Here is a 21,716-nt window from a genome sequence, read left to right as displayed (position 1 = left end):
CCCCTATCCCATCACTTGTCTGTAATGCTTTGTTGTTTGGCGTTAGTGAATGCAAGAATGTTAGTGTAGCATGTGGTGTAATGTATAACATAGGCTAGCCTGTACTGTGTATTATACTGTCATGTTATGTTTGACGACTGTTATTATTTATTATTTGCTGCTTCATGTCTTGCGCTGCGTCGCAGTAATGTTTGTATGATGACGATTGATTGTCAATAAAGCAATTTTCAATCAAAAAATCTGTTCTTATCAGTTTAATATCTGATACGTCCCCTATCTGGGGACCATATATTAAATGGATTTTTAGAACAGGGAGATGGAAATAGAGCTTGCTCTGTCCACTCCACGCATTGACCTGGTATTGCAGTATTTCCAGGACCGGTGCACCCTTTCCTTATGTGTTGACTAAAAGCAGATTCCAAAAGTGTTTTTTCTCTTTGCCATTGTTTTTGTCTTTCTGAAGGGATCTCCCCTTTTAATCCCATTATTTCAACACCTGTTGGACAATGCATTTGTACAGTCATGTGTGATAATGAGCTCATTTATTAAATGCAATTAATTAATACATTGACACCTCTTGTTTTGTGTCGTCTGTGTTTCTGTGTTTCCGGCATTTCACATTGGAACAGCTCATTCACCTTCCTTGTCTTCTCTCCGCCCTCCCTCCTAGGTAAGTTAACGAGCTGCACCTGAGCCAGCCACTGATTGATGCAGCACCACAGTCAAATAGTGGAGTGGAGTAGGGGAACAGCAAACAGCCATTAAAGCAGCCAGCTGCCCGCCGGCCCGCCACAATGGACCTACCTGTGTACACTAGATGGATGTGATGGAATGTACTGTCGTCCCTACATTTCAAGAAGAAGTAAGAATTGCAGTTGCAACAAACCCTTGCTTGCCTACAAAGACAGCAGCAATTTGGATTTGTTACTTTGTTACCTGGAAGAATAACAAACTGTGCAAGGATGGAGGTTGTAGGAGCAAGGAGAAGTTGTCTGTAAAGTTGGTGGATGCTTATTTTCCATTTTGCAGTCCCTTGTCTCCCTCTTGTGGCCTCCTGGAGGCAACTAGCTGTGCAAAAAAAAGACAGGCTGGCGGCCGGCTGTTGCAGTGTTGCCCTCTCAGGCAACACTGAGTGACTGACTGAGCCGCACCGTGGTCTTATATAAAGTTCAGACGGAACTTTGCACGTGTCATAGTGGAGCCCTCAGGATTCCAGAGCCAGCTTTCTGACATCATAATGGGGCCTCAGAGATAAAAGCCTGGGCCCAGGCAGTGTTGGTCAGTGCTGCTCAGCAGGCAGCACCCGACTGGATTACAGCTGATACAAGGTGTGAAGGAACAAGGGGTGGCTGTGGGCATGCACTTACTACTGCTGCTGCTGCTGCTGCTGCTGCCAGTGTTTATCTGCATGGCATGAGGGCATTTGGGCGTTGCCAGGAAGGCGGTTTTATGTAGATTCCTCCTCTTTCAGCACTGCATTGTGGTGCAAGCAAAAGAAGCAAATCCTGTCTGGCTTCCTCTCCGGCCTTTATTCACCTCCCGCTTAGTAGCTGTGAGTGTGTGAGCCTGCAGGGCCCCATGGAATTGCCTAGGAGTAGGCTGAATCGCTGCAAGGGGTGAACAGCAGTATCGGGCAACGCTCGGGCAACGCCCGGCCCATTCGGGTTATCGCTTCTCGGCCTTTTGGCTCAGATCAGGGTTCATTGCCTTGGTCTGGGCTGGGGGTCGGTTTTTCGTGGGGTTTACTCCAGCGGATTTGAGGGCGATCACCGTGCCGTGGGCATCTGGAAAATGGCAGCAGTACGCAACACAATTCGTTTCGTGGTGGAAGATCAAAGGAAGGAGGAAGTCGGACCAGGACATATTATTGAAGGTATTCTGTTGGACTTGGCCGGAGTCAGCCTGGATGAGGTATTTTGTTTTCAAGCCTTTTCAAATATTGCCACATATGATGTCTCATTTTTTGAAGCAGCCTACTGCTTGAATATCTACCAGGTGCTAATGAAGAAGTTGACGCATGAGGCTCTTAAGAACATTGTGATACAACCCCTGTTTTCAGCAGTAGAGAAATGTGTGACGATACATATGTATAATCCGTTTTTTGACCGGAAACTGGTGTGGGCTTTTTTGGCGCATTATTGCACGCATGTCAGAGGTGGGGTGGAGCAGAAAAATTTGTGGGGTCTCTTTAATGGTGACCTGAAATATTGGGTCAAGCTGAAACCTGACTCCAGTTGCATTGGTGGAGTTAAGAGCCCACCAGCAAATTTTTCTATTGGCGGCAATAAAGGTTACCTTTATTATCAGGACATGCCATGTTTTTGCAGGTCTTGTTTCACATATGGACATACAAAGGACGCCTGTAAGGGAAAAGTATGTCGCAATTGTAAAAAAACCGGGCATGAAGCCAGCGCCTGTATTTCACCGCGTTTATGCGATATTTGTGGCATTGCTGGGCACTCTTGCAGGAAATGCCCTAAGGTGTATCCTTTTGGAAGGCAGGACAATAGAGAGCGTGGTTGGGAGGTAAGAACGGCAAGTTCTTCTGCCCCAACAACTGAGGCTGTTAATGCAACTGCTAGCAGTATTTCAGAGCCTGCTGCTCAGGTCTCTGGGAAAGCTGGGTGTCAGGTGAAATTACCTGCACCTGATGGTAACCTGGCTCTGGGTGTGGTCCCTGCTACAGAGCCTGCTAATGTTTCACCTGTTGCTGTGATGGGGGAGGGTGGAGCAGCAGCGCCACCTATTGGATGTCCATCTCCTGAGATTCAGCCCAGTATGCAAATTCTGGATTTCTCAAGCCCAGAGGAGAAAATGGATGAATCTGCCAAGGTGGAGTGGTCAGTGTCAGAAGAGGAGGAAAGGGAAGCTAGAATGCCAAGTGCCACAAGTGCCTCCATCTTTCACAAGGTGGTCTCCAAAAGAGGGAAAGCTGGGAAATCTGTGAAAAGGTTAAAAAGAGGTTCGCTGGAGGAGTCACTGCCCAGCATCTATGCTCAGCCTAACCTATATGCCTTACTGGATACTGACTCTAGTGCTAGCCCTGAGTCACATGAAATGTTTGAGGAGGCCCCTAGTTCTCCTAGTGAGGGGTTCCTGAGTGAAGAAAATGTGGCTAGCCTTGAGAAGACCATGAGTTTCCCTGGGACTTGAGGTACTTCTATGGTAGTATGTTAATCTTCATCCTCTTTACACCAATATGTCTCTGACGCTTAAAATAGTGTCTCAGAATGTTCGGGTGTTTACATCAATGTATAAACGTGCTGCTGTCATGGATTTTCTTGCCTCTAAAGGAGGTGACATTTTTTGCCTGCAGGAATGTGGACTGTCTAAAATGCCAGGGAAGAAGGAGTGGAAGCAGGGGGATGCCATTTGGTCCTTCACAACATCTAACAGGAATGACGGAGTTGGCATTTTGTTGAATAACAAGGATATCATCCTAAAACAAACAACCGTTATTAAGGAAGGAAGATGCATTTGTTGTTTACTTTCTTACAGGGGTTGGCAGTTTAAGATTATTAATATTTATGCCCATGCAGTGAAGAATGAAAGATTGGCCTTGTTTGAAAGTCTAAAATTTTTTTTGCATGGGAAAATTCCTGTAATCATCGCAGGGGACATAAATTGCATTTTGGAGAAGAATGCTCGTGCTGGATCAGTGGAAACAAATGTGGATGTTACTGGGAATTTGTTGAAGCAAATATTGACAGATTTTTCGTTGCAGGATGCTGTAGATAAAAAGCCGGGACCCTTTACATATCACGCTGATGATGGCAGAACGGACTCACGTTTGGATTTTTTCTTTTTCTCATCTCTCGCCATGAGTTGTGTGAAGTATACACAAGAGAGGGTCTGCTTCTCAGATCATGAGTGTTTGATGGGAGTGTTTAAAATTAATAATTTCTTCTATGGTAGAGGGGTATGGAGAATGAATGTGAGTTTTTTGGATGAGGTGAGGGTAAGGAGAGCATTTGAGAGAAAATATGTCTGTTGGGTGAGGAAAAAATCTGTGTTCACTAATGTATGCGAGTGGTGGGTGTGGGTAAAAAAGAAAATTGGTGGGTTTTTCAGGAGACTAGGGTATAGGAGAGCTAAAAGGAAGAGAATACAGTACTCACAATTTGAGATGAGGTTATCTTTCTTGAGAAGATGCAAATCCTTGGGTTTAGATGTCCAGCAGGAACTGGAAAATAACAAAAAAGAAATTAGTACTTGGTTTAAGAATAAGGGGAAAGAAATTATCTTTAGGTCTAAGGTGGAAGTTAGGGACAAGAATGAAAAATGTACTAGGTTTTTCTTTAAGAAAATGTGTGGTGGGAAAAGTGGAATGAATGTGTTATTGAATAAAGATGATAGAGAGGTTGGTGGTATGGATGTGATTGATACGGTCTTTGACTTTTATAATGACTTGTATACTGAGAAAAGATGTGATTTGGGTAAAGGGGAGGAGTTTCTGGATGTTGTGAGAAATTTTGTTTCTGAATGTGACTATACTGGTTTACTTGGTGAGATTGAAGAAGTGGAAGTGAAAAATGTGATTGGAAGTATGGCCAAAAATAAGTCCCCTGGGATTGATGGTATCCCATCTGAATTTTATGCAAAATATTGGGACATTATAGGTAAGGATATGGTGGAAATAATGAGAGCTCTGTTCTCTGGGGATTTGATGCCTAACACTATGAAGCAGGGAACTGTAGTCCTGCTATATAAGAAGGGGGATAGAAGGAGGTTGGAAAACTGGCGGCCGATCACACTTTTAAACTCAGATTATAAAATCTTTGCAAAATTGATGGCTAATCGTATGAGGGATGTAATAAGTAGTGTGATTGAAGAGGATCAGGTATGTGCGGTTCCGAAGAGGAAAATGCATGAGAATGTGGCTTTGGTGCGTGACATGTTAGAAGATTGTAAGTGTCGGAAGAAGAAGGTGATTGTGTGTGCATTGGATTTTGAGAAAGCGTTTGATCGGGTGTCGCATGTGTTTTTGTTTAAAGTTTTAGTAAGAATGGGATTTCCGTGCCGGTTCGTGGGGTTGTTAGAGAATTTATATGCAAATGCTGAAAGTTGTGTGCAGGTGAATGGGTTTTTTACAAAACCATTTAGAATTTTGTCTGGTGTGCGGCAGGGTTGTCCTTTGTCCCCTATTTTGTTTATTTGTGCGATTGAGCCTCTGTTGCAAATGGTCAGGAATGATAAGGTGGTGAAAGGTTTTTTGGTGCCTGGATGTAATGGGAAGCGAGTGAAAGTACTGGGTTACATGGACGATATATGTGTATTGTGTGATTCTGTTTATGATTTGTCTAGAGTGAAGTTGGTTGTGAATCTGTTCTGCATAGCGTCTGCTTTCAAAATTAATTGGGGTAAAAGTAAATTGAAAGTTTTTTTCGGTAGTGAGCGGGTGAGTGATTCAGATATGGAACAGGTGAATGGTGTGAAAATTCTTGGGATTGTGTTTGATGATGAGTTGAAAGGGAGAGAAAGTTGGGATGATTTGGGCGGTAGGATTGTGAGAAAACTGGATATGTGGAGAATGAGAGAGCTTTCTTTTACAGGTAAGGTTTTGATTGTTAAAAGTATCATCTTACCCATGATTTTACATGTGGCTTTGATTTTTCCTCCTACTACTGCTATGCTAAAAAGGGTTAATAGACTTTTGTTTATTTTTTTGTGGGGTAGTGGGATTGAGAAAGCGAAAAGGGAAATTCTGTTGAAGAGTAGGTGTAATGGGGGGTTGGATTTTCCAAATTTGGAGATCTTTATTGGAGTAAATTTGGTGCGTTTTTTTGTTGATCTTTTTCTAAAGGAGTCTAAGGCATCTGGGATGTTGAAATATTTGGCTGGAACGGTCATTAGGCGTTTAAAGTGGCAAAATATAGATTCGAGTAGGCCAATTGCCTTTTACTGTACGGATGGGTATTTATATATGGAAAATTTCATTAAAAAATTTCATTTAGAGAAGGTTAAAATGGAGAAATTTGTGAGTGATAAGAAGAGTGTTAAGAGTATGTGTATGAACAATGTGATGTGCTCAATTAATGGTTTGAATTCGAGTGAATCTAAGACGGTGTGGGAGAAGATTGTAAAGTATGATGTGTCCAACAAACAGAAAGATTTGTTATGGATGTCGGTGCATGGAGTTTTGCCTGTGAGAAGTGTTCAGAAGAGAAGAGGTTTGGTTGCATCTGAAAGGTGTCCAAGAGAAGGTTGTGGGGATGATGAGGATGTGAGTCATGTTTTTTGGTCATGTATGCATGCAAAGAATGTTTGGAGAAAGTTGGGTGGTTTGTGTGAAGAATTGACTGGTTTGAGGAAACTTACGTATGAAATTGTTTTGTTTGCTTTGTGTAGTTTGGGTAGTGAAAAAGACAGAGTGTTGTGGATTTTTTTGACTTGTGTGAAAGAGGTATTGTGGGAGACGAGAAATTTGAACGTGTATAGAAGGGAAGTGTTTGAGGTGGATGAAGTGGTAAGAATGGTATTAGCAAAACTGTATTTTTATTATAAATGGGATCTAGAAAGAGGAATGGATGCGGAAGGGATATGGAGAATGTTGAAGTGGAGGTATTTAGTCTGAGAATTGTTTTTGTTGATTATGTACTGTGATGGAAAATAAATAAACAAACCAGCATGATGAGTTTTTTGAATAATAGAGAGATAGTTGTTCAAAATTGAGCAGCTATAATTCTCGGTTTTATTTAAAAACAACCTGAATGGTTTAATTAAAAAAAAATCAAAAAAAAAAAATCTGTTCTTATCAGTTTAATATCTGATACGTCCCCTATCTGGGGACCATATATTAAATGGATTTTTAGAACAGGGAGATGGAAATAGAGCTTGCTCTGTCCACTCCACGCATTGACCTGGTATTGCAGTATTTCCAGGACCGGTGCACCCTTTCCTTATGTGTTGACTAAAAGCAGATTCCAAAAGTGTTTTTTCTCTTTGCCATTGTTTTTGTCTTTCTGAAGGGATCTCCCCTTTTAATCCCATTATTTCAACACCTGTTGGACAATGCATTTGTACAGTCATGTGTGATAATGAGCTCATTTATTAAATGCAATTAATTAATACATTGACACCTCTTGTTTTGTGTCGTCTGTGTTTCTGTGTTTCCGGCATTTCACATTGGAACAGCTCATTCACCTTCCTTGTCTTCTCTCCGCCCTCCCTCCTAGGTAAGTTAACGAGCTGCACCTGAGCCAGCCACTGATTGATGCAGCACCACAGTCAAATAGTGGAGTGGAGTAGGGGAACAGCAAACAGCCATTAAAGCAGCCAGCTGCCCGCCGCAATGGACCTACCTGTGTACACTAGATGGATGTGATGGAATGTACTGTCGTCCCTACATTTCAAGAAGAAGTAAGAATTGCAGTTGCAACAAACCCTTGCTTGCCTACAAAGACAGCAGCAATTTGGATTTGTTACTTTGTTACCTGGAAGAATAACAAACTGTGCAAGGATGGAGGTTGTAGGAGCAAGGAGAAGTTGTCTGTAAAGTTGGTGGATGCTTATTTTCCATTTTGCAGTCCCTTGTCTCCCTCTTGTGGCCTCCTGGAGGCAACTAGCTGTGCAAAAAAAAGACAGCCTGGCGGCCGGCTGTTGCAGTGTTGCCCTCTCAGGCAACACTGAGTGACTGACTGAGCCGCACCGTGGTCTTATATAAAGTTCAGACGGAACTTTGCACGTGTCATAGTGGAGCCCTCAGGATTCCAGAGCCAGCTTTCTGACATCATAATGGGGCCTCAGAGATAAAAGCCTGGGCCCAGGCAGTGTTGGTCAGTGCTGCTCAGCAGGCAGCACCCGACTGGATTACAGCTGATACAAGGTGTGAAGGAACAAGGGGTGGCTGTGGGCATGCACTTACTGCTGCTGCTGCTGCTGCTGCTGCTGCCAGTGTTTATCTGCATGGCATGAGGGCATTTGGGCGTTGCCAGGAAGGCGGTTTTATGTAGATTCCTCCTCTTTCAGCACTGCATTGTGGTGCAAGCAAAAGAAGCAAATCCTGTCTGGCTTCCTCTCCGGCCTTTATTCACCTCCCGCTTAGTAGCTGTGAGTGTGTGAGCCTGCAGGGCCCCATGGAATTGCCTAGGAGTAGGCTGAATCGCTGCAAGGGGTGAACAGCAGTATTGGACAGGCTCGGGCAACGCCCGGCCCATTCGGGTTATCGCTTCTCGGCCTTTTGGCTAATCTCAAGGGGTTGGTCAGGAGGTCCGTCTGTGTGCTCGCCCTTGGCCTTGTGGCATCGCTGGTTTACCAGCTTAAGCCACCTGCTGCTTTAGGGGGTGAGCCAGGAGACAAAGAAGGCGATCATGGGCGTTCAGATCGTATATCCCAGGACCGGAGATCTCCGGGTCAAGTATGGAATCCGCATCAATGCTACAGCTGGATTGGAGAATCGCTTTCCTCTTGGACGTCTGGTGGACGAAGTTATTTTTGGAGCTCTGAAGATCCCTCGCCCTGCCATCCTCTGCCTCCAGGAACATAAGGTGGGTCATTATACCCTTGTGCTTAATTCTAGGAGCGACTGCCTAAATTTCTACAACACTTTGAAGAAGAACCGCAACAATGCTGCTTTGGATGGTCTTGTTTTTACTCTCCTCTATGAAGATGGGAATGTCCCTTTGGTTGTCTTCATGTACAATCCCCATGTGCCAAGGTCGGACATTGAGGCCTTCCTCCTCCGCCATTGTGAGTCTGTGGTCTTTTCCAACAAGATCCTCAACGAGGCTGGAATCTGGAGTGGCAAGTACAAATTTATTGTTCATTTTAAGAGGGATCCAGAAGGGGTTGATGGGCTAAGCAGACCCCCCTTGAACTTTTCTATTGGCAGGGACAGGGGTTATCTTTTCTTCCCTAACCCCCCTCTCTTTTGCAAGAACTGCAAGATCTTTGGACACATACTGGAGTCCTGTAATCAAGGAAAAAGGTGTGGGAAATGCGGCCAGGTGGGCCATGAGTCAAAGGTTTGTACCAACCCCATCGTTTGCAACCTCTGTGCACAGACAGGACACGCCTTCAGGAATTGTCCTAAGCGTTCTTATGCAGATATGGCCAGACAGAGGCCTGCTGGGAGACCTGAAGATCCTGAGGTTGCTGGTCCAATTATCCAGGCAGAAAGTCCACTGTCTGAGGAAATTGCAGTTGCAGGTGCGGAGGGTGGAGTGATGGAAATATCACCTGTGGAAGAAGACCTTCCCCCTCTTTCTGATGAGCAAACCGGGCTGCAAGGTGAAGGTGAGGTTGAGACTTCAGTCTCCATAACCCCAGTGATTGTGTGGGAGGAGGCAGAGGAGGCGGCTGGAGAGCAGGGTGATTTTGCAACAGCTGTTGTGAGACCATGTGAAGAGGAGTTTGGGATGGCGCCAAAAAGGCAGAGAACAAACTTTTCACCATCAAGTGAAGGAAGTGCGAGTCCACAGAGGGACGGCGTGTATCCTGTGACTAGTATTTCTTCTGACACTCCTTTTCTAGGGGATCTGGAAGGCTCTATCTTTGCGTTGGATTGCCAGCCTCAAGAAGGAAAAGGCTGAGGAAAAGATGGGCTTGCTGTTCAACGTTTTCATCTCCAGATTAAAACATGGCTGCCAAAATCACATGTCATGTCCTATCCCTGAATGTCAGGCTGATTAAATCTAGGCCTAGGAGAATTGCAGCACTAGATTTCCTTAAAAATCTAGGGGCTGATATTTTTTGCTTGCAAGAATGTGGCATCTCTGATGCATTAGATGAAAAAGAGTGGCAATATGGCCAAAGTATATGGTCAGGCTCGGTTAAAAATAAAAATGATGGTGTGGGAATCTTATTGGGGAATAAGGATTATAGATTTGATAGTTATACTGTGGTGGAGGCGGGTAGATGCTTATCTGCAATTATAAGCTATAGAGGGTGGAAGGTCAGGGTAATAAATGTGTATGGGCCAACAAGTAAAGGGGATAGAGTGGAGTTGTTAGAAAAATTTAGTCTTTTTTTGCCTGGTAGGATCCCTACTGTGTGGGTGGGGGACTTCAATTGTGTTACCGAAGGGGCTAAGATGGATGTGTCGGGTAAAATGTTAAATAATTTAATTAATGATTTTTCTTTTGTAGATGCATCTGAAATGTTTTTAGGTAAGCCACCGCCCGCAACCTTTAGAGCAGAGGGGGGTGGGGTGACGTCCAGGATTGACCGGTTGTTTTTCAAAAATTTGGTATGTAAATCTTTCCGCCAAGATGATGTGATGTTTACGGATCACGTGAGTATGAGTGCTTTTTTTGAGGGGAATACAAAATTAAAGTATGGTAAAGGGGTGTGGAAGCTGAATATCAGGTTGCTTGAAGATAAAAAAGTGATGGATGATTTTAAGCGTGCGTATGTGGGATGGAAGTGGAAAAAAAGAAATTTTGCGAATATGTTAGAATGGTGGGATTGGATGAAAGGTGAAGTTAGGAAATTCTTTAAAAAATGGGGATATAAAAAAGCTGCAATTCGTAGGAATAAATATAAAGAGCTGAATATGAGAATGGAGTGGTTGAGGAAGCTTAGTATGCTGGGGTATGATGTGGGTGACTTGCTTTGTGCGGTTAAAAGTGAGATTAAGAATGAGATGGATGAGAGGGGGAAAGAAATCATATATAGATCTAAGATTGAACATCTGGAAAAGGATGAGAAGTGCACAAGGTTTTTCTTCAAAAAGATGTGTGGGAAGAAGGATGATATGGATGTTGTTATGAATAGTGGGGGTGACTGTGTTTATGGGGAGGATGTGATGAATGAAGTGGAGTCGTTTTATCGCGAGCTGTATGGTGACAAATGGACTGATAGAGATTTGGTGAATGATACCATGAATAAATTGGAGAATGTGCTAGGGAAGGAGGATTCTGATATGTTATCAGAGGGAATTACAATGGATGAAGTTATGCAAGTGGTCAAGAGTGCTAGTAAAAATAAAACTCCAGGGAAGGACGGTATTCCTGTGGAATTGTATGTGCAAGCGTGGGACATAATGGGAGCAGACCTAGTGGAAGTGTGTCAGTTTATGTGGGACAATGGGATAATGAGTGAATCTATGAAAGAGGGTGTTGTTGTGTTAATACATAAAAAGGGTGATAAAAGGAATCTGGGTAATTGGAGACCTATCTCTTTGCTCAATAGTGATTACAAGTGCTATAGCAAAATTCTAGCAAATCGAATGCGTGAAGTGATCGGTCAGGTAGTGGGGGAGGATCAGGTGTGTGCGGTACCAAGTAGGCGTATGACTGACAACCTGTTGCTGTTAAAAGATTTGATTGGGGACTGCATGGACAGAAAGCAAAAGTGTATGGTGCTAGCTGTGGACTTTGAGAAGGCGTTTGACCGCGTGTCACATGAATTTATGTTTGGTGTGTTGAATAAAATGGGTTTTCATAGCAAGTTTGTGAGTGCAGTAAGATGCTTGTATGGAGGAGTGACGAGCGAATTCTTGGTGAATGGGTTTTTGAGTGGTAAAGTGAGAATTAAATCGGGAGTCAGACAAGGTTGTCCGATGTCCCCCGTTCTTTTTATTAGCGTAATTGAAGTTTTGTTGTGTATGTTTAGGAAAGAGAAGGTGATGAGGGGCTTGCTGATACCTGGTAGTGGAGGTAAGGTGGTGAAAACTCTAGCTTATATGGACGATGTGGTCATTGTGAGTGAGTCTCTAGCTAGTTTGACTAGGGCTAGATTGGTGTTAGATCTTTTCTGTAGTGCGTCCGCTTTTAGAGTGAACTGGGGTAAAAGCATTTTTAAGTGTTTTGGTGACAGTAATGTTAGAATGGATGGTGTAAAGTGTGAACAAGGCGCAATTAGGGTTTTGGGTATTTTATTCAATGAAAACTTAAAGGGGAACGAGAGTTGGGATGAATGTGGTATGCGGATTGAGCGAAAGTTGAATTTCTGGCGTATGCGTAGTTTGACGTTTTCTGGTAAAACCTTAATCATTAAGTCAGTAATTTTGCCAATCCTGCTCTTTTGTGCAGTGATTTTTCCCTTTTCAACCAGGAAAATAAAAAAAGCAGAGAAAATGGTTTTTACTTTTTTTTAGGGATGCAGGATGGAAAAGTTGAAGCGAGAGTATCTATATAAATGGTGCGAGCATGGTGGAATGAATTTCCCAAATATTGAGGTTTTCTTGGGGTTGAGTTATGTGAAGGTAGTGACGGTGTTGATTGAGCGGAATAACAAAACTGCGTATATGATGAGGTATTTGGCTGGATGGACGTTTTTCGGGTTAAATTGGGTGAAGAGGGATGCAAGAGTGCCTGTGGCATTTAAATGTCCTGTGTGGTACATGAAGATTGAATGGTTTGTGAGGAAGTATGATTTACTATCTGTACCTATGGTGGATTTCAAGAATAAGAATGATGTGATGAAAAGAATGCGGGCGAATGAGCTTGCATGTAATATTGATGGGCTGCGGTCAGGTGAAGCGGATGCAGTATGGAAGAATTTGGATATTGTAGGGGTGTCAAATCGCCAACGGGATGTAGTCTGGATGTCATTACATAATATACTGCCTGTGAGACAAGTCCAAAAGCAGCGGGATCTCATTAGACATGAAGTGTGCCCTAGGGAGGGGTGTGGGGCTAGTGAGAGCATACGCCATCTAATGTGGGATTGTGACTTCTCTTATGAAGTATGGAAGAGAGTAGGGGGTTTGTGTAAAGAGTTGGCAGGTGTAACATATGTGAATTGGAAGGTGGCAATGTTTGGGATGGGTGCATGTAGTAGAGCTAAAGATAGAATATTATGGTTAATAATGGTATGTGTGATGGAAAGTCTGTGGGATGTGAGGAATCTTTTGGTATTTAAAAGAAAGGTTGTGTCTGTAAATGATTGTGTTAAGATATTTTTGTCCCGGTTATATGTCAAATATTTATGGGATAAGCAGCGCGGTGGTGGCAATGTTGATTCCGAAGGGATTTGGAAATTCAAAAAGTGGAAAGCATTAATCCGCTATAAATAATGTTGTTTTGTCATCTGTTATTTCTGTAATGCATTGTCTTTCTTTTGGAATTAAATAAAAGAACAAATTTAAAGAGTAACCATAGAGATGATTGATATAAGCGATATCGTTTTTTTTGATTATTCAGATTGAAAAACTTAAGTTTTCGCTTCGTATCTAACTGAATGGTTATTTAAAAAACAAAAAAAAAATAAAAAATCTGTTCTTATCAGTTTAATATCTGATACGTCCCCTATCTGGGGACCATATATTAAATGGATTTTTAGAACAGGGAGATGGAAATAGAGCTTGCTCTGTCCACTCCACGCATTGACCTGGTATTGCAGTATTTCCAGGACCGGTGCACGCTTTCCTTATGTGTTGACTAAAATCAGATTCCAAAAGTGTTTTTTGTGTTTGCCATTGTTTTTGTCTTTCTGAAGGGATCTCCCCTTTTAATCCCATTATTTCAACACCTGTTGGACAATGCATGAGTGATAATGAGCTAATTTATTAAATGCAATTAATGAATAGATTGCCACCTCTTGTTGTGTGTGTGTCGTCTGTGTTTCTGTGTTTCTGGCATTTCACCTTGGAACAGCTCATTCACCTTCCTTGTCTTCTCTCCGCCCTCCCTTTTAGGTAAGTTAAAGAGCTGCACCTGAGCCAGCCACTGATTGATGCAGCACCACAGTCAAATAGTGGAGTGGAGTAGGGGAACAGCAAACAGCCATTAAAGCAGCTGCCTGCCCGCCCGCCCGCCACAATGGACCTACCTGTGTACACTAGATGGATGTGATGGAATGTACTGTCGTCCCTACATTTCAAGAAGACGTAAGAATTGCAGTTGCAACAAACCCTTGCTTGCCTACAAAGAGAGCAGCAATTTGGATTTGTTACTATGTTACCTGGAAGAATAACAAACTGTGCAAGGATAGAGGTTGTAGGAGCAAGGGGAACAAGTTGTCTGTAAAGTTGGTGGATGCCTATTTTCCATTTTGCAGTCCCTTGTCTCCCTCTTGTGGCCTCCTGGAGGCAACTAGCTGTGCAAAAAAAGACAGCCTGGCGGCCGCCTGTTGCAGTGTTGCCCTCTCAGGCAACACTGAGTGACTGACTGAGCCGCACCGTCTTATATAAAGTTCAGACGGAACTTTGCACGTGTCATAGTGGAGCCCTCAGGAGCCAGAGCCAGCTTTCTGACATCATAATGGGGCCTCAGAGATAAAAGCCTGGGCCCAGGCAGTGTTGGTCAGTGCTGCTCAGCAGGCAGCACTGGACTGGATTAAAACTGATACAAGTTGTGAAGGAACAAGGGGTGGCTGTGGGCATGCACTTACTGCTGCTGCTGCCAGTATTTGCACGGCAGGAGGGCATTTGGGCGTTGCCAGGAAGGCGTTTTTATGTAGATTCCTCCTCTTTCAGCACTGCATTGTGGTGCAAGCAAAAGAAGCAAATCCTGTGTAGCTTCCTCTCCGGCCTTTATTCACCTCCCGCTTAGTAGCTGTGAGTGTGTGAGCCTGCAGGGCCCCATGGAATTGCCTAGGAGTAGGCTGAATCGCTGCAAGGGGTGAACAGCAGTATCGGGCAGGCTCGGACAACGCGCGGCACATTCGGGTTATCGCTTCTCGGCCTTTTGGCTAAGACCAAGTGTATTTATACAGGAGGTTTTGTCAGAAGGTGCCTGGGGTACCCGGCTACTTGGCCTGGTGGGATCGTCACAGGTTTATCGCCTTGACTTCACCCCCCTGCAGCTATTGGGTAGTCGGACTAGTCCTCAGGCAACGAGAAGGGATCACTAGGCGGACGGCTTGCGCCGGACGGCCTAGAAGGGCGATTCCTTGTTGGGACAAGCTGTGGTGGGACAAGCTGTGATGCCGTTCACATACAGATTCGTGACTGGGGAGACCCAGTTGCGACAATCTATTCGGATTGAGGTCGAGGAGAAACATCGCCAGCGGAGGAACCTGAAGTTCATAGTAGGGGAAATCTTGCTTGGCTTCTTCGGCCTCAGACGGGAGAATATCCTGTGTCTTAATGACCAGGAAGGCCGCGGACGATATACCATCTCCTTTTGTACCGCGGCCTGCTGCGACACCATCTGTGCAGCCCTGTCTGGTGCGGACCAGACAGATGAGCGCCTGGACGGGCTCAATTTCTCATTCCTCTACGGTGAGGAATCCATTCCACTCGTCGTGGTGATGCATAGCCCGTTTGTCCCTGCCAGGGACATTGAGATCTTCCTTGGGCGATATTGCAAAGAAATACACTTCAGCCATGAAGTTAAAAATGCAGAGGGCTTCTGGAATGGCAAACGGAAGTACTTCGTGAAGTTCTTCCAAGACCCAAGTGGCATACGAGGCTTTGTACATCCGCCAGCCAACTTTGCCATTGGGAGGAACCGGGGTTATCTCTTTTACCCCCAGATGCCCCGGTTCTGCTGGAACTGCCAGTCGTATGGACATACAAAAGACGCATGCAGTGAAGGTCATGTCATATGCTGTAACAAATGTGGAGGCCTTGGGCACGTGGCCTCCAAGTGCAGTTCCAGCACCATGTGTAACCTGTGCGGGGAGACTGGATACATGTACAAAGATTGTCCAAAGAGAACGCAGTCATTGAGGGGTGAACCCAAACTTGGGCCACCCCGACCGGGGCCAGGGCAGCAGCCTGCAACAGGTGTGGGCACTGCTGGTAATGCCCCGGGACCCACCGAAGGGTCAGGGCCAATACCCTCCAGTCCACGTGTGGAGGGTGGTCCTAGGGATTCCAAGGGGGCCGAGCAGGGCTGTTCTAGCTCTGTAATGAAGGCCCCAAGCTCCAACCCGGAGCCGGTCGGAGAAAAGTCTCGCCGGTCCTCGATACCCACAAAAGGGGACTGGGCAGAGATGGCGGCTGGTGAAGAGCCAAATAAGGAGTCCAGACGCAAGGAGTCCAGACGCAGGGGCTCCTTGCGGGATACCCCAAGCACCAGCCGCCGCCGATCGGCCGGGCAGCTAGAGTCCGTCCCTCTTGTTACGCCAATAGAGGGTCGGATGCTGACGGCTTTAGATGCAGTAGGCGGAATGATAAGGAAGAAGGAAGGGACCTCACAGGCTCCTGAGCAACCCAAGACGACCAGCGATCCGAAGGAACCTGTAGCCGCACCTGAGGTAGCAGTGGCCGGAGATCGCGACGGAGATGACATATGCCAGGAGACCGAGGTGACGTCGAGTGAGGAGGACGAGGACGATGCGACTATGGATTTATCCAGTACGGGGAAGAGGTCGAGAGAGGAGGAGGTGTCTACAATAAAGAGAAAAACATTATGCCGCAGTTCGGACGAAAGCGAATTCAGGGGAAGTGTCGGGTCGAAACATCTGTCCGGCTCTGACCCTGTGAACATCGTGGAGTTCGCGTCCCCGGATGCGGTGCAGCCTGACTCCCAGAGTATATCGGAGTCGGGCTCCTCAGAAGTGGACACTGACTCTCCATAAATGATGCCTTGTAGTACCCTAAAATTCTCCTCACTGAATGTGAGGTCCCTAAAGAGCCCTGTTCGCAGGGCTGCTTTGTTTTCTTACCTTGAGACTATGGACTTTGATTTTTGCCTACTGCAGGAGTGTGGAATCCCTAACAGCATGGACTATATGGATTTAAAACAAGATTGAAAGCTGGGCCCTTCGGTGTGGTCTGGAGCCAATGACTGTCGTTCTACAGGTGTGGGATTACTCTGCCATGGCCATTTTATTTCTATACAAAATGTGATTGAGATTATGCCCGGCAGAGCTGTTTTAACCCACCTGCATATTAATGGACTTTTAATTCGTATTTTAAATGTGTATGCCCCTCCTGACAAACAGGAGCGGGCAGAACTTTTTAATATTTTACCACTGTTTTGTGTTGGGTCTGCCCCCCTGCTGGTAGGGGGTGATTTTAACTGCATAAGAGAAGGAGAGTGCCGGCAGGGGGGTGATGCAAATAGGAAAGACCACACTACCTACCTGCTCAAAAATTTTATTGATGATTTTAAATTACGCGATTGCTGGAAGGATCTCTTGCCAGGAGACGCAGGCGCCACATGGTCTAATGGAAGAGTGAGCTCCAGAATCGATTTTATTTTTGCCTCCCATGATTTTACCCCTCAAAAACGCATGCTTTTAAATAACATCTTTTCAGATCATAAACTCCTAAATGTGTCTCTGGAGCTGGAGGGAGAGCAAAAAGTAAGTAAGGGCCTCTGGAGGTTGAACACCACGCTCCTGGAGGACCCTGAAACTAAAAATGAGTTTGTGCGGACCTACCAGTGCTGGCAATTACAGAGAAAACCCCACGAGACCATGCTGCACTGGTGGGAGGGCATTAAACCAAATATTAAATTATTTTTTATCCGAGCAGGTAGGAAGAAAGCCAGAGAAAAGAAACAGTGGTTTTATGTTCTTAATAAGCGTCTACATGTGCTCTTTAAATTGAAGGATGTTGGGTTTGATGTGGATTCTGATATTTTAAACTTAAAAGCTGAAATAAAAAAATGTCTTGATGATAAAGGTAAACAAATAATTTTTAACTCCCACGTGAAGCATCTAGAAGAAGACAAGAAGTGCTCCCGATTCTTTTTTAAAAAGGTAAACGACAAAAGAGACGCTATTTTAAACCTAGAAGGGGAGACTTCCGTGGGAGGAATGTTAAATGCAGCTTTTAATTTTTACCAACTCCTTTTTAGTAAAAAAGCTATTGATGAATCCTTTTTAAATCATGCTCTTAACTCCCTTGATTTTAAGTTAGATACTTTGGACCAGGAGGTTTTATCCCGGGATCTTAATTTGGAGGAACTTTTATTTGTTTTTAAAAGTTTTTCAGCGGGAAAGGCCCCTGGGGAGGATGGGTTGCCTATTGAATTTTATCTAACTTTTTGGGATGTTTTAAAAGAGGATATGATTTTATTATATAAAGAGGCTTTTATTGTAGAAGAGCTGCCCCCTTCTTGGAGAAGGGGGATTGTGTCCCTAATTTTTAAAAATAAGGGTGGAAAGGACCAGCTCAAAAATTGGCGCCCGATTACGCTTTTAAATGTAGATTATAAAATTTTAGCCAAACTGATAGCGGTCCGTTTTAAACCTTTTATGAGTAAATTAATCCACCCAAATCAGGTCTGTGGGGTACCTGGTAGATCTATCACTGAGTCCCTTAATATTTTAAGAGATGTTATTTGGTATTTTAAAGATCGAGGCCAAAACCTTGCTATTTTATCCCTTGACTTTGAAAAGGCCTTTGATAGAGTGTCCCATGAGTTCCTTTTTATGGTGCTTAAAAAAATGGCGGTGCCTGATTTTATGATAAGTCGTGTTATGCTTTTATATCGGTCCTGTTTTAGTGAGATTTCTATAAATGGATTTTTAACTAGTGGTGTTCCTCTTTTATCTGGAGTCAAGCAAGGGTGCCCATTGTCTCCCCTACTATTTATTTGCGCAATGGAGCCCCTTTTAGCCATGCTCAGGAACGATAAAGTTATTAGAGGCGCCCCAATACCTGGTGGGAGGGGCAACCAAGTAAAGGTATTAAGCTACATGGATGATGTGACAATTCTGTGCCCTGATTCATCATCCATGCGGAGGGCGCTGAGGAACACCACCTTTTTCTGCTAGGCTTCTGGTTTTAAACTTAACATTGATAAATGTGAGTGTTTTAATATAGGAGGCTGGGATTCCTCCCTGACCCCAGGAGTCAGAATGCAGAAGGACCAGATTAAAATTTTAGGGATTGTTTTTAATCAGGCGAACAATGGGACCTCTAGCTGGGACTCAGTGATAGCAAAAATAGAGAAGAAGGTTTTAATGTGGAATCTTAGGAGCCTCACGATGGAGGGGAAAATTTTAATCATAAAAATGGTTTTAATCCCAATAATGCTCTATGTGGCCATGGTTTTCCCTCCATCCATTTTATATATTAAAAAGCTAACACGCATTTGTTTTATGTTTCTGTGGGGCTCCAAGATGGAAAAATTAAAACGTGATTTTATGTATAAAGGTAAAGACAATGGCGGGAGAGATGTTCCTAACCTTTTTACATTTTTTTTATATCAAATATTTCTGCTTCTGTTTTAAAATGTTTAAATCCGATGGCATTTTTAGCTGCTTTTTAAAATACGCAGCGGGCATGGTTTTTAAACGTTGGGCTCGTATCTCCCTAAATTCTCCTGTGCTTCTGTGTCCCCCAAAACACTATGTGGTGCTAGAGAAGACTGTTAGGCTCCTGAGCCTCCAAGAATTGGAGCCTGACATATTGGGGGACCAGAGAAAGGTGTCGATGGCGTGCAGACACGGAGAAGAGACAGTGGCAGTGTCCAATTTCTCGCAGGCAAGGTCCAAGCAAGTGTGGCGAAATGTGTATGGGAAATATCTTGCAAATGTGCATAAGGACCTTGCCTGGGCAATCGTCCACCAGTGCCTCCCTACACGTGCATTCCAACATAGGCGAGGACTGGTGGCGAGAGCCAAGTGCCCACGAGATAGGTGCGGGAATGACGAAACAGTAATGCACTTGTTCTGGAACTGCCACTATGCACAGGAGGTATGGAGGAAAGCAGGCCTTTTACTAAAATGGATCTGTGGTCTTAAAGATTTTAAGTACGAATACGTTTTTTATGGCCTTTTTACCTGCCCATCATTCAGACAGCAGATGATCTGCTGGATGATTATTAATTGTTTTAAAAATGCCATCTGGAAGGTTAGGAACATTCTTCTTTTTAAACGTGATTTTATTGACATTACAGACTGTGTCAAGATTGCGCTAAGTGAGTTGTATGTATACTACCTCAGAGACAAAAAAAAATATAGGAGCAAAAGAGGCGGCATCCATGTGGTGTCTGTCTCTGTGGAACACGATTACCATGTAAATAATTTATGTATTTGTAATTGTGATTTTACTGCTTGTTTTATCCTGCCATTGTCATACTTTTAAAGAAACCTTCTTCTCGTTAAAAATTTATTGCTTTTATCATTTTAATGAAATGTATTAAAAATAAACATTTTATTACTGAATTTATTTTACAAAAAGGTTTTAATGAAATGAATTAAAAAACATTTTGTTACTGAATTTTATTAAAGAAAAATGTACAAACATACAATTTATTACAGAATGGAATTACACAAAAATTATTTTATGAAATGTACAACAAGCTTTTTATTACTGAATTTTATTCTATGAAAATGTATTCTCTGTATATATATATGTGTCAATAAAATTTTGTTGAAACCTTATCTGTTCTTATCAGTTTAATATCTGATACGTCCCCTATCTGGGGACCATATATTAAATGGATTTTTAGAACAGGGAGATGGAAATAGAGCTTGCTCTGTCCACTCCACGCATTGACCTGGTATTGCAGTATTTCCAGGACCGGTGCACCCTTTCCTTATGTGTTTAATAAAAGCAGATTCCAAAAGTGTTTTTTGTGTTTGCCATTGTTTTTGTCTTTCTGAAGGGATCTCCCCTTTTAATCCCATTATTTCAACACCTGTTGGACAATGCATGAGTGATAATGAGCTAATTTATTAAATGCAATTAATGAATAGATTGCCACCTCTTGTTTTGTGTCGTCTGTGTTTCTGTGTTTCCGGCATTTCACATTGGAACAGCTCATTCACCTTCCTTGTCTTCTCTCCGCCCTCCCTTTTAGGTAAGTTAAAGAGCTGCACCTGAGCCAGCCACTGATTGATGCAGCACCACAGTCAAATAGTGGAGTGGAGTAGGGGAACAGCAAACAGCCATTAAAGCAGCTGCCTGCCCGCCCGCCCTCAGTGACTGACTGAGCCGCACCGTCTTATATAAAGTTCAGACGGAACTTTGCACGTGTCATAGTGGAGCCCTCAGGAGCCAGAGCCAGAGCCAGCTTTCTGACATCATAATGGGGCCTCAGAGATAAAAGCCTGGGCCCAGGCAGTGTTGGTCAGTGCTGTTCAGCAGGCAGCACTGGACTGGATTAAAACTGATACAAGTTGTGAAGGAACAAGGGGTGGCTGTGGGCATGCACTTACTGCTGCTGCTGCTGCCAGTATTTGCACGGCAGGAGGGCATTTGGGCGTTGCCAGGAAGGCGTTTTTATGTAGATTCCTCCTCTTTCAGCACTGCATTGTGGTGCAAGCAAAAGAAGCAAATCCTGTCTTGCTTCCTCTCCGGCCTTTATTCACCTCCCGCTTAGTAGCTGTGAGTGTGTGAGCCTGCAGGGCCCCATGGAATTGCCTAGGAGTAGGCTGAATCGCTGCAAGGGGTGAACAGCAGTATCGGGCAGGCTCGGACAACGCGCGGCACATTCGGGTATCGCTTCTCGGCTTTTTGGCTTCGATCTGTAGTGGGTTGAAGTCAGAGGGCAAGGTTCACTGGTGGAAACCTACCTGCTCGGCCTTTTCGGTTTTCGGACCGAACTGCTGCTATTGAGGGGTGGCTGAAAGCTGGTGTGCCTTTTCTTTGGAGGATTCGGAACCTATTCGTGGAGGGAATTTTTCGCTGGACGTGTGGATTTCGTTTTTCCATTGGAATCAGGAGGCGATCGAGCTCTTTTTAAGGGCTTTCTTCGTGCTGTGGAGGAAGAGGAAAATTTTGTTGGAATATGGCTTATGGAAGGAGAACACCTGGAGAATGACGAGGATTTCAGGATAATCGGCCTGACTTCTTTGACGATAAGTATGGCTTAAAGGATACTATTCGGTTCTTCCTGTCCCCAGAAGTCCGACAAGAAAAAAATCTAAGGTACCTTTATGACAAAATACTAATACCGGTTATGGAATTGGAGAAGAAGGATTTC

The 21,716-nt window shown here is 44.0% G+C and overlaps 3 non-coding genes and 1 pseudogene across 3 annotated transcripts; all 4 read left to right on the top strand.

The window, feature by feature from the left end:
* The first annotated feature begins 204 nt into the window (after positions 1 to 204).
* Positions 205 to 392, top strand: LOC142653803 (U2 spliceosomal RNA). Its single transcript, XR_012848668.1, has one exon. It is a non-coding gene; the product is annotated as a U2 spliceosomal RNA (small nuclear RNA).
* A 6,318-nt stretch (positions 393 to 6,710) lies between these two features.
* Positions 6,711 to 6,897, top strand: LOC142653971 (U2 spliceosomal RNA). The gene has a single exon (XR_012848804.1). It is a non-coding gene; the product is annotated as a U2 spliceosomal RNA (small nuclear RNA).
* Positions 6,898 to 13,122: 6,225 nt separating this feature from the next.
* Positions 13,123 to 13,309, top strand: LOC142653932 (U2 spliceosomal RNA). The gene has a single exon (XR_012848772.1). It is a non-coding gene; the product is annotated as a U2 spliceosomal RNA (small nuclear RNA).
* Positions 13,310 to 20,150: 6,841 nt separating this feature from the next.
* LOC142653925 (U2 spliceosomal RNA) lies at positions 20,151 to 20,325 on the top strand (annotated as a pseudogene).
* The last annotated feature ends 1,391 nt before the right edge of the window (positions 20,326 to 21,716 follow it).

Source organism: Rhinoderma darwinii, chromosome 5 (genome assembly GCF_050947455.1).
Source record: "Rhinoderma darwinii isolate aRhiDar2 chromosome 5, aRhiDar2.hap1, whole genome shotgun sequence".
Lineage (NCBI taxonomy): Eukaryota > Metazoa > Chordata > Amphibia > Anura > Rhinodermatidae > Rhinoderma > Rhinoderma darwinii.
This window is presented reverse-complemented; position numbering and strand designations above follow the sequence as displayed.